Source organism: Castor canadensis, chromosome X (assembly GCF_047511655.1).
Source record: "Castor canadensis chromosome X, mCasCan1.hap1v2, whole genome shotgun sequence".
NCBI classification, from domain to species: Eukaryota; Metazoa; Chordata; class Mammalia; order Rodentia; family Castoridae; genus Castor; species Castor canadensis.
Window position 1 is genome coordinate 25,851,851 of NC_133405.1, and position 12,277 is coordinate 25,864,127.

The 12,277-nt window shown below is 40.4% G+C and overlaps 1 protein-coding gene across 1 annotated transcript in view; it reads left to right on the forward strand.

The window, feature by feature from the left end:
* The window catches only part of Smarca1 (SNF2 related chromatin remodeling ATPase 1), a 630,075-nt gene that overhangs the window by 392,115 nt on the left and 225,683 nt on the right, over nucleotides 1–12,277 (forward strand). The gene's annotated exons all lie outside the window — the stretch shown is intronic.

Consider the following 12,277-nt stretch of genomic DNA (forward strand, 5'->3'; position numbering starts at 1 on the left):
ACAGCTTGTAGTCTTGTGAGAGTCAATGTGCATATGCCTTTTCAACTTTGTGAAAAGAGTTGAAATCAGCCTTGGTACCTTGAAATCAGCCATGATAGGAATATTGATAGTGTGGAAACTGGCAAAAGCTAGAAATCAGAATCCTCCCAATCTCCACCTCCATAGACCTATTGTTAAATATTTACAAGCACATCACTGCATGTAGAATGTGTGAATGTGGATCTGAAAAACAGCTCAAGTAGGGCCCAGTGGGAGTCATCTGTTCGGAGGAGAGAACTGAAGCTCTGGGAGTGGATGAGCCTACTAAGCATGGGCTGAAAAGGAGCGAGGTAAACAAGGCAAAATACTTGTGGCAATTCACAGTTTGCGGGTCAGTAAAATAAACAGAGAGCAGAAGCTGGGAAGAGAGATGGGAGAAGTAGAAGTAAATAAACAAGGAAGAAGCAGTATCACAGTAAATAGCCATCACTGACTACCTATGATGTTAGGCTCCTTGGCAAACATGAAGAGGACTGCTTATGCCTTATTAATTACAAATCAAAAAGCTCTCATTTCCCTGAATAGATTATTTGAATAGAGGGGGAAAAGACACCAGGCAGCCTGTGGACCCAAGGTTTGTGTCCCTCTAAGGCTTCCTCCCTGGTCCTACATGCTATTTCCATCAAGATCAAGAGGAATAAAGTTTGAAGCAGCTGAGATAATGCAATCTAATGCTAACAATTTAATGATCTTGAATTTCACATGGTTGCTCTTTAATCCATAAGGAATATAAGTGATATTGTGGTTTAAAGCCTTGATTGCAGTCTTAAATAACAAAACAAGAATTCTGCCTAAACAAAAAAGGGCACTCACTAATCTCATATACTAGAAATTAGCGAGGGCTTGTGTTAGCCTGCTTGTTTTGAGGTGCTGCATACCTAAATCTAACAAGGACTTTGGCTTCATCCCATAGGATTCTGAAGCTCATGAAAATTCTGCCAGTTTTATAGTCTAAGTCATTAGAGTGCTTCTATTTTTTAATATCTGCTCAAGACTAGCTCCTATAAGGCTCATATCCACCCTCCCAAATAAAGTTCTTTACTTGCTAATCATGACCCATACACAATCCTGAGTACACCAGATGAAGCCACATTTAAGGCTCCAAAGAACAATGCCAGTGAGACTTGTCAAAAACTTTGGTTTGGTGCTGGGTGTGTGCTTGTAATTCCAGCACTGGGGAGGCTGAAACAGGAGGATTGTAAATTCCAGGTCAGCATGGGCTACATAGTGAGACCCTGTCTCAAAACAAAACAAAACAAAACAAAACAAAACAAAACAAAACAAAAGAAAACAAACCTTTGGTCTCTTAACATAGTGTTTTGGTCCCCAAATACCACTCTTTGTGTTTAATCTTCAATTTTCTGGGACATGTTGGAGATTTCTGAGGCTAATATGCCTACCTTGTCTATAGTGCTTGGCTCTAACCAAATGATAACAAACAGGAGGAATTAGATGTAGATAAATATCTCTCTTTTAGTTCTGCTTGTTAGTGATGATAACTAAAATTCACTATGGTTTGATGGATATTTTATTTGTATCATGTTACCTAATCCTTACATCGACCTTATGCTGAAAACTAATATTAATATTTCCATTTTATAGAGGAGGAAATTAAGGAGCAAAAATATTGAACAACTTATCCATGGTCATGCAGTAGGTGGCAGAGCCTACTATCTTCCTGCCTTTATTTAGAAAAGATTTACTGTTAAAGACCAACCAGGCAATGTGGGTTAGGCATGAATAGATTGATGTTTCTGACTACCCCAAATTAAAATTACCTACAGGCTTAGAAGGTGGAATATGGAGGATTTCTTCCGCAGTTTAGAGTCCCCACCCAGATGGGCTTATAGAATGAAGACCAGGAGCTGAGAAAATGTTAGGAGATAGGCCCAAATTATCTTTTCAAATGCGTGACTCTACTTTTTGGTTACTATGCTATTCCCATGGTGGGGAGGAGCAAATGTGAGATTCTCATACTGCTCCTTTCTAGGCATTGAAGCACTAGTGTCTCCCCTCCATGGACATTTGAGGCCATCAGCATGGTGTTTAGTCTTTTGTAAACCAATGATAATAATATATGAAAAAGTAGCTAGTATGTAATAAGTACTTGATGCTTGCTATTATTTGTTGACTCTAACCCACTTATGGGCTCAGGCTGCTCAGACGCATGCACAAGGTAAAACATTTTTGCTCTGGACTCCAGCATTTGTCTCTACTCACAGCTTGTTAACTGCTCTGACTTACAGTTCCTCAATCACACCTACTCTGGTTCTTTGTCCTTTTTGTGTGTGGAGGGAGAATCAAACAATAAACAAAAATTTGCCATAATGTCAAGTAAAGGCCATGAAGAAAAGAAAGCATGACAATGGGATAGCGGTTGATGAAGTGGGCAATATTAGAAGAAAAGTCATCAGAGAAGGTCTTTCTGAGGAGGCAATATTTGAACTGAAACCTGAGTGATAGGAGAGAGTCAGCCAGGCAAGGATATGGAAGAAAAAAGTTCCAGAAGGAACAGCAGGTGCAAAGGCTCTATGTTTGGAATGAGTTGGCAGGTCAAAGGAACAAATGAGAACCAGTGTGAATGGAGTGCAGAAAGGCAGGAGAAAGAGTGAATATATGATTTGAAGTCAGAGAGCAGGAAAATTTTGCAACTCTCAGCATAATGGGTCATGCAAACCAGTTTGAATTTATTTTTATTTTTTAACTTTTTTTTGGCAGTACTGGAGTGTGAGCTCAAGGCCTCACACTTTTTTGGAATTTATTTATTTTTATTAACATATAATAGTTGTACAGGGGGATACATTGTGATATTTACACGTGCTTACACGATATCTTAGATTTACCCCCGTCATTGTTCTCCCTCCGCCCCTCCCCCCTTCTTAGAACGATTTAAACAGGTTTCATTCTTCTATTTTCATATATGAATACAAAATACAACCACCATATCCACCTTCATTCACTCTTTCCTTATGCCTTTTTCCCCTCCCACTGGTACCCATCCCCAGAAAAGATCTGTTTTACCCTCCTGTCCTTCATTTTTTTTTTTAAATGTATATTGGCAGTCCAAGGGTGTTTCACCTTGGCATTTTAGACATGTATATTTGGTACTTTACTGTGATTAACCCCCCTATTAGTTACTCTTTCTCTATCACCATGCTCCCCTATTAATCAACAGTGTGTGGTGCATCACGTTATATTATATTCATATATAGATGGGTTATTTCAGTATTTTTCATTGTCTAACATTTTCTTTCCCTCTCCTACCTTCCATAGTCCTCTCAGCCAGACCTGCTAATACAATCTTATTCCCTCTCTCACTGTGTATATGTATATATGAGCATAAATGTATTTATGTGTACATTTAACTTATAGTTCTAGCTTCCACATATGAGGGAAAACATGTGACCTTTGGCTTTTTGAGCCTGACTTATTTGCTTAACATGATAAAGGGTCTCACACTTGCTAGGCAGGTGCTCTACCACTTGAACCAAGTCTCCAGCCCCACAACTTGGGTTGAATTCCAAGGACTACTGGATTTACTACTCTGACTTGTGAAATTTGCCATAAGGCCCCCTTGTCTCCTCCTCTTTCTTACTATAGTGAATGATGTGTGGTTCTTTTTTATTTGTATATATTAGTTGTATATAGAAGAAGTTTTATTATGACATTTCCACACATGCATAGAATGTACTTTAATTATATTCACCCTTTCATTTCTTCCTCTTCTCTCCCTCTCCCTTTCACCTTTTGAGTAGTCCCACTCTATTTTTATGACCTTGGATCCCACTCCCGACTTTCACAAATGAGATAAAATTTGGAATACTTGTCTTTGTGGGACTGGTTTATTTCACTTAACATGATCTCCAGTTCCATTCATTTTCCATTAAATGACATAATTTCATTCTTCTTAATGGGTAAATAATAATCCATTGTGTATATATATGCACCACATTTTCTTTATCCACTCATCCACTGATGATGTTTGATTTTTACTGTCCCAGAGGACTGATTAGATTTCCAATGGTTTAGAAACATCCTTCATGTGCTGCCACTGCCCCTCCCCAATTTCTCTTCTCCCTGCCCTCATTCTGAGTGGGAATTCTTTAATATTCTTAAAGGGGGGTAGTCCAGAATTTTGGAATCTGGTTAGGAAGGGACTATATCTGAGTTGAAAGGCAACATGAATCTTCTTAGCTACAATTTCCTGTAGCAGCCCAGGCAGATCCATGAAAGTGTACCTGTCAAGGTGGGGAAATTCCCTGTCTTTGTTCATTTTATTCTGCTGTAACAGAATACCATAGATCAGGTAATTCATAAAGACCAGAAATGTATTTCTCCATGATTCCAGAGCCTTGGAAGTCCAAGATCAAGGTGATGGCATCTGGTAAAGGTGTTTTGATTTTGTCATGCCATGGCAGAAGGCAAAAGGGCAAGCAAGCAAGTGTACATGAGAGGGGAAAAGAAGAGGGCTTAATTTACTTTTATAACAAACTCACTCTTGCAATAACAACATTAATCTATTCATGATGGCAGAGCCAACTCATATCATAAAGGTCACAGCTATCTATCAACATTGTTGGATTGGGAATTACATTTCCAACACATGGATTTTGGCAACCATCTCAGAGGTAATTCATGGGAAACACCTGAGGTATCATTGATTTCAACATGTGCTTAATGAGGAGACGTTAGGATGTCGGAGGCTTTTTGGTATTTGATAAGGAATTTTGAAGAAGCTTGGTGGGAGATCTAGAATTTTTTCGCATCTCAGCTTGGTCCAAAGGACAGAAACTACGTGTGGTGTCTTTGAGTCCTTAGAAAGGTGCTCTCTGCTGCACATCCATGTTTATTGCGGCACTATTCACAATAGCCAAGTTATGGAAACAGCCAAGATGCCCCAGCACTGACGAATGGATTAAGAAAATGTGGTATCTATACACAATGGAATTTTATGCAGCCATGAAGAAGAACGAAATGTTATCATTCGCTGGTAAATGGATGGAATTGGAGAACATCATTCTGAGTGAGGTTAGCCTGGCTCAAAAGACCAAAAATCGTATGTTCTCCCTCATATGTGGACATTAGATCAAGGGCAAACACAACAAGGGGATTGGACTATGAGCACATGATAAAAGCGAGAGCACACAAGGGAGGGGTGAGGATAGGTAAGACACCTAAAAAACTAGCTAGCATTTGTTGCCCTTAATGCAGAGAAACTAAAGCAGATACCTTAAAGCAACTGAGGCCAATAGGAAAAGGGGACCAGGAACTAGAGAAAAGGTTAGATCAAAAAGAATTAACCTAGAAGGTAACACCCATGCACAGGAAATCAATGTGAGTCAATGCCCTGTATAGTTATCCTTATCTCAACCAGCAAAACCCCTTGTTCCTTCCTATTATTGCTTATACTCTCTCTACAACAAAATTAGAGATAAGGGCAAAATAGTTTCTGCTGGGTATTGAGGGGGGGAGCGGGAGGGGGTGGAGTGGGTGGTAAGGGAGGGGGTGGGGGCAGGGGGGAGAAATAAACCAAGCCTTGTATGCACATATGAATAATAAAAGAAAAATGAAAAAAAAAAAAAAAAGAAAGGTGCTCTCTGTAATGCAGTGTGGCATATTGTGGGTTCCACCAGAATAAGGAGATTGCCTACAAAACTCTCTAGTTTCCCTTTCTCAGATTCTATGTGCACCAAACTACCTTCTCAATGCCAAAAATGATCACTTTCATTTGTACTGTACTCTGTGGTTCATGAAATGTTTTCAAAAATCATGAAAGCAATGCTAAGTGCTTTTGTATATATTAGAAAATGAAAGTTCTAAAAATTAAGTTACATGAATCCTTGAGTCTAGATTTACATGGACGCAGTCAACTTTATTTTCTTTTTTAAAGAGTTGTTTTTCTTAGTTCAATTTCTTTCCCAGAATCCTAAATAGTAGTTACAAGTACTGTGGTTGTTGGAAATCCATTCCACAATCATATTTAAACAACTCGAAGGTTCAGATTATCAGTCTGTTTATTGTGAATTTGGCTATTCTGAATGAGTCTCTAGAGGTTGTGGAAATTGAGAAAGTCAAGGTTCTATAAGGTACACTGCCAGATCTTGAATTGTGATGGCTATACTAAAGTGTAGACACCCTGAAAAGGCATGGCTAGAAAACAATCTGCTGACCACCTCCAAGCTGTTTTAACTGCAAGATCACTCAACTGTTTCCACTTTGTTTTCAAGCTGCTTAATAAATAGCAAACAACTCTAATCTCTTTTAACCAGTTTGCCAGCTGGAGATACAGAATGACATGGGGAGCTGATTAAAATTTGGTGGTACTTTAAAAACCCGAAGCCAATTGACCTTAACTGTGTTTCTTCCTGCTTTTATATGTCATTGTTGAAGCTGTAGGTAAGTGATTTGCTGGCCTTGGCTCTGGAGAGGTTTTATATGTGTTCCTGTGGTCATAATTTTCACCCATTTTCCTTTCATCCTTCTCAGATAGGGGAATAATTACTGCTTTGGGATCCTGCTTTTGGGGGTATTATTATGTGATTCACTAAAAAGCCTGGTCTGGGTGTCCTTCCTACTTCCTTACTTCCTTTCTCCTTTTAACATCTCTTTGTTGAGAAGAAAAAAATCAATTTTTGAATTGATTTCAAATTGCATTTGAATTTGGAAAATTAAAACAGATGAGCAGCAAAATACCATTATTTTTAGAGCTCATAAGACAAAGCCTGGCTGAATTGGGGTTTTGACTATTGGTTCTTATAATAAATGGCTCCTTTAAGATGGCACCAAAGTCAATACTAATGGTTATTATGATTAAGTACAGCTCCCTTGGCATCCGTTTCCTGCTCTTTGGCTGCCCTCCCCTCTCTCTAGTGCACACATACACACAGAGTTTCTACAAAGTCAAATGTCCCTGAGATATATGTAGGCCAAGGAGGGAAAGTTTGTAGTTGGTACCTCTACCTCCCTTTCTCTGTCTTTTCTGTGTGTAACAACTCAGTGTCCTGATTTCTCCAGGGCCCCCACTCTAGTTGATCCCTCCCCTGGCCTGTATTAAATCTCTAAAAGTCTTCTGAGCTTAAGAAGTGTCCTCCAATCATTCCTCTTCCCCTAACCACTTAGCTTGGGCGCTGCGCTCTGCCAGGTCAGTACCAAATCATGTCAGTTATAAGGTCAACTGTCCCCACTACAGGTTCCCAGTGGTTCTCAATTGTATTTCTGCTAGATAGCATTAATCCAAGAGTGTGACTAAGGCTGGGATTTCCAGGTAACTGAGGTATGCATCCTAGAGAGAAAGCAGGTGTGCTGCCTTGGGTGCTCAAATGATACTAAAATTCCTCATATTTGTACAATATTCTGATATTACTACGTAGTTTCCCATTCATTATTTTCTCTCTTCGAACAGCATTGGGAGGGAGGGAAAACTAATTTATAAAAACGGGGAAATAGGCTCAGAGAGGTTAAATAGTCATGCAGCTGGTAAATTACCATGCTAAGACTGGCATCCAGTTTACCTGACTTGAAGTTCTCCATGTTTTCTGCTCTGTAACATTGTTTCATAAGTATTCCTTCCAAGAATTTTTGGAGTACCAGTTGTGCTAGGGCCTGTAGGGGATATAGCAGTGGGAAAAAGAAATATAGCTCTGTCTTCACTGGAGCTTATTAGATTCTAACTGTGGAGATATAAGCAAAAAGGAGTGAGCAAGTATGTTTTAAAAATTGCAAATCATGGGAAGTGCTATGAAAGCAAACTGAGGTAAGAAATTTGTATGTGGTGAGGGACTTCTCTGATAAGTCTTTTGGAGGAGGTGACATTTAGGCTGAAGTCTGAAGACCAAGAAAGAGCTGGTAATGAGGGGTGTGAAGAGGAGACCAGATCAGGCAGAGGATGTACAAAAGGTCTTGAGACAATTCATAGTGCACAGGGGCCTGGCCCCTTCTAGGCCATGCCCTCAAGAGTCTGTTCTTCATGCACAGATACTCTTAGTGCTTGATGAAATCTCATCAGGTCACTATCATGCTAACCACATACACATGCTCGCTCATGTACTAAACTCATTTTCTTGCTTGTTATAAGAAGGCCCTTAGAAACCAGGCTGATTTTTCAAGAGAACTTCATAAGCTTTACTGTTGAAAGTGGATATTTCCCCTAAAGCTACACCTCTAGCCTCATCTGTCATTTTCACAAATGTGTCCTAAGTATGAAAATGTGGATGGCTTAGGCAAACCCATCCCTACTGCTAGAGACAGCATATAGAAGGGCCGCTTTGACAAAGGGCCACTAAGATGTGACCAAGTAGAACTTTACATGTGAAGAACAGCATAGTAAAGGACAGATTGTGTATTCTGGGTTTGTAAGAAGAGAGAATATGGGCCCTTTTCCCAACTCGGTTCCACTACACTAAAATGATGATGCTTTGCACCTAGTAAGTGCTTAAAAAACATCTTGATAATTCAGGAATCTTAGGAAAAGCTATCTACATGCCTCACTGCTAGCCTTCTATTCTGGATGTTTCTAAAGTAAATATCTATTTAATTAAGCCCTGGATGTATGCCACTTCCTGTACTAGGCTTTGTGGTAAATGCAAAAGGATCACCATCACAGTCCTTGCTGCACTCTATATGAGGAGACAAAATAGAAAAGAAGGAATATCAAATATCTTTTTAAGTGCTCAGTATTGGTGTGGAAAAGTATCATAAGTGTTCAGTAAAGGAGGGAAACTTCCTAAAAATTACCATATTGGGCAAGGGGCTTGAAAGGTAGTAGGAGTTGGGTCTGTAGAGAACAAACACAAAGGAACATTCCACAATGGTAGCATTGCAGTGTCCTGGATAGCTAATTGGTCTTTCACAAGTGGGCTCTATGTTGCTGTGTGTACAGACCGACTCAGATTCCAATGGGTCAGGGAGAGAAATGCACAGCTGCTGTTGTGCTGAAAATGCCCTAAGGCAAGAAGTGTGAAATGCTCGTTTTCTTTCTCATTCATCCTCAAGCTCTCTATTGAATTTTGATATATCTGTTTCTGTCTTTGAAGATGGCTTAAAATTCATTTGTGCTCACATTCACCTATAAACAAAGGCAGATGGTAGTGGTGATGGTGGTGGTGGTGGTGGTGGTGGTGGTGTGTGTGTGTGTTAGAAGAATGATGTGGTTGGGCTTCAAGCAGACCACTTTCACTACTGTGAGCATTTCTTAAGGATGCTTATGAACTTTATACCTTAATAATAATTCTGATATGAGCTGAGGGGTGGAGTTGGAATAAGCATAATTCAGGTTTTAGGATGGTGATTACAAGTGAAGAGACTTTAGAGTTCAACTAAGAATGCTACCCAGTAGCTTCAGAGCTGGCCATTAACACTGTGGATATGCATTAGAAGCAGAAGACATGTTCATGCCTTCACAAACCATCTGGTACAGTTAGGAAGAAATATCAGGTGGCAGTATTCATAGACATATTTTATGTAGCTCCACAGGAAATATAGGGAGGCAGATGGGGACTGAGTCAAAGGCTGGACTTTTAACCATTAGAGCTGGTCAAGAGCAGAAGGGGCTGTCTTATGTGGTGCTAAGCTTCCTCTCAGTGGGGATGTTCCAAGGTGGGATGCCTCCCTGTCTGGGATGCTGCTGTTCAAACAGATCTCAAGACTTGATTTCACTCAGAGTCTGGGAGTTTGCAGCTTCATGCCTTCTAACTGACCTCACACTTTGAGAGGCATGTAAGCCACCCCATGGTCACAGCCCAGGCTTGACCAGCAGGTTGGAAGACACATTAGATTAAGAATTAATCCTCAGGTGTGCAGCAGGATCTGTGCCTGACTAAGAAGACAGGCTGCTAAAGACTACACTGACTTGACTGCTTCAGGGCTGCTCTGGGAAAGTGGTTTCAGACATTTCTCTTCATAGACAGGTATCAGCCAAATGTGTGGCAAGTCACCTCACCCTGGGAGGCTCTTTTATGCCTAAAGCCTGGGGAAGCACTAGAACTAAAATATCGCCTGAGGGAAATCTGCTGCAGGTTTGGCTGTGCAATCTGTCCCATTCAGCTAATGGGGAAGTCCTGATTGAAAGCGGCAGCAGGAAATTAAAAATCAGGCAGCAGTTTTAACCATAGCAACCTCCCTCCTGCTCCGTTAAGGCAAGAGACTAGGCCTGAATACTCCTGAGAGGCTCAAAGAACTTTCAAGACACCTGGCCAAAGTCTTATGACTTTAATTCTGGGACTCTTCCCTTGTACCAGATTAGTTCCCCATGCTTGGAAAGATTCTTCTTAATGATCTCAGAGGACCAGGTCTCCATCAAAAGCAAAAAAAAAAAAATCACTTCCCAGACTTTCATGAGTCAGGAGTGAAATTCATGGAGCTGGACTGAGTTACATTAGAACACGATAAACTATTGCTTGAAGGTCTCAGAGGTCTCAGGGGACATGACATCATGAAGATGGCAAGAAGTCAAAGAAGTCTGCTTCTTGCTGATGTAGTTCATGGTCAAGGTCTAGGGGTCTATGAGATAACAAAGGAATTATCACAATGATTCAATAACATGGCTGGTCCAATTTAGCTTGGCCATGTTGCCAACAGGAGCCCCAAGGGACACAATTGAAGCTGAAATAGGGAACTGGTTGTGAACTCAAACTCCAAGCAAGGCATATGACATTTACCAAGAGCCTACTATACATTAAACTTGAAGATTAGGTATGATCTGGCTCATTTTAGCAGCAATGTCTACCTATGGCTCTATCATTAATCATACATTGGGATTCCTTCATGCCCCACCTCTTTGAAAGAATGTGTTTAGCATGTGGGGTGTCTGTATGAGATAGGACAGTCTTTTCTTTTCCCATAATAATGAGCCGCCTTAGAACTTTATTCCATCAGTCGTGTGCTTTATGGTCTTCAGTTCTGGCTTGAACTGGCAATGGAGTCTTCTTTGGTTTCAGTTTCTCTGGGAAGGTGACCTTATGCACCATCAGGGTGCCTAAACTCCCTGGGGTTGTTCTAAATTAGTGAGATATCTTTGCTCCAATGGACTTGGTTTAAACTTTTGTTTACTCTGATATAGAGACTTGATGTAGTCACTACTTAGAACCAGACATGGCTTGGACAGCTCTCACAGCAGATTTCTTAAAGATTTCCTATGCCTGGAGATACACTTGAGTGTAGCTGTGATTTTGTTAAACTTTTCATAGGATTTCAAACTCCAAAGCTCCCAAGGCTCTGATACATCCGCCCACCCCCAGCTTCTTCATCACTCTGGGCTCTCCCTTCTTCTTTCTCTTTCTCCTTGTTGAAATATGTCTCTAATCTTCCAGGCCTCTCAAACGCATCAGTGTTTCCTGCTTCAGTGGTCCCGGTGGAGTCACTCATTCTGTGTTTAATGTATTCTGCACTTTAAATGGGTCTGTTAATTACTCCCTCCTCACTCTGAATTTACTAATTTATTGATCAAATTTCTTTTTGTGCATGTGAATTTTATTTTGTATGTGCACAGAATTTATTTGGATCAATTTTATTGACCCCCCCTCCTACCCCGCCTCCTGAGATACTTTCCCGAACTTTAATTAAGTCTCTGGGAAGTCTCTTGCTTAAAGGGGAGTCTTTTGCTTCCTCCTTTTTGTGAGCATTGATAGCATCTGAGTACTTCAGGCTAAGGTATGTCTAACCACATTCTTCAGCAGGTGGATATTTTTAGGGCTATTCGAATGGGGAAGAACTAGAGCAGGGACTGTCAAAAGTGTGTTCACCAGACCGGTAGCCTCAGTGTCCCTTGGGAACTTGACAGGAAAAAAAATTCTCAAATATACCCCAGACCTACTGTATCAGAAACTCTGGGGTAGGACTCGGCAGTCTGTGTTTTAACAAACCCACTAGGGGATGCTGATGTCCACTCAAATGTGAGAACCACTGCTCTAGTCCAGAGCAGCACTATTGATTTTTTGTGCCAAATAATTCTTTCTGGTGGGGATTGTCTTATACTTTATGGAATATTGTACAGCCTGCTAGTCTCTGCTGACTGAAAGCGAGAGTCACCACTGCGTTGTGACAATCAAAAATGTCTCTAGACTTTGCTAAATGTCTCAAGGGGGACAAAATCATCACTGATTGAGAACCAATGTACTAGAGATTCAAATTCCTTTAGCTTCCCTTTTAAGAATCGTTTTTTAATTATGCTTGGGGACTGTATGCATCACATAAGTATAAGAGTAAGTACCTACCTCACAGTCTGTAGCATATGACATTGTTT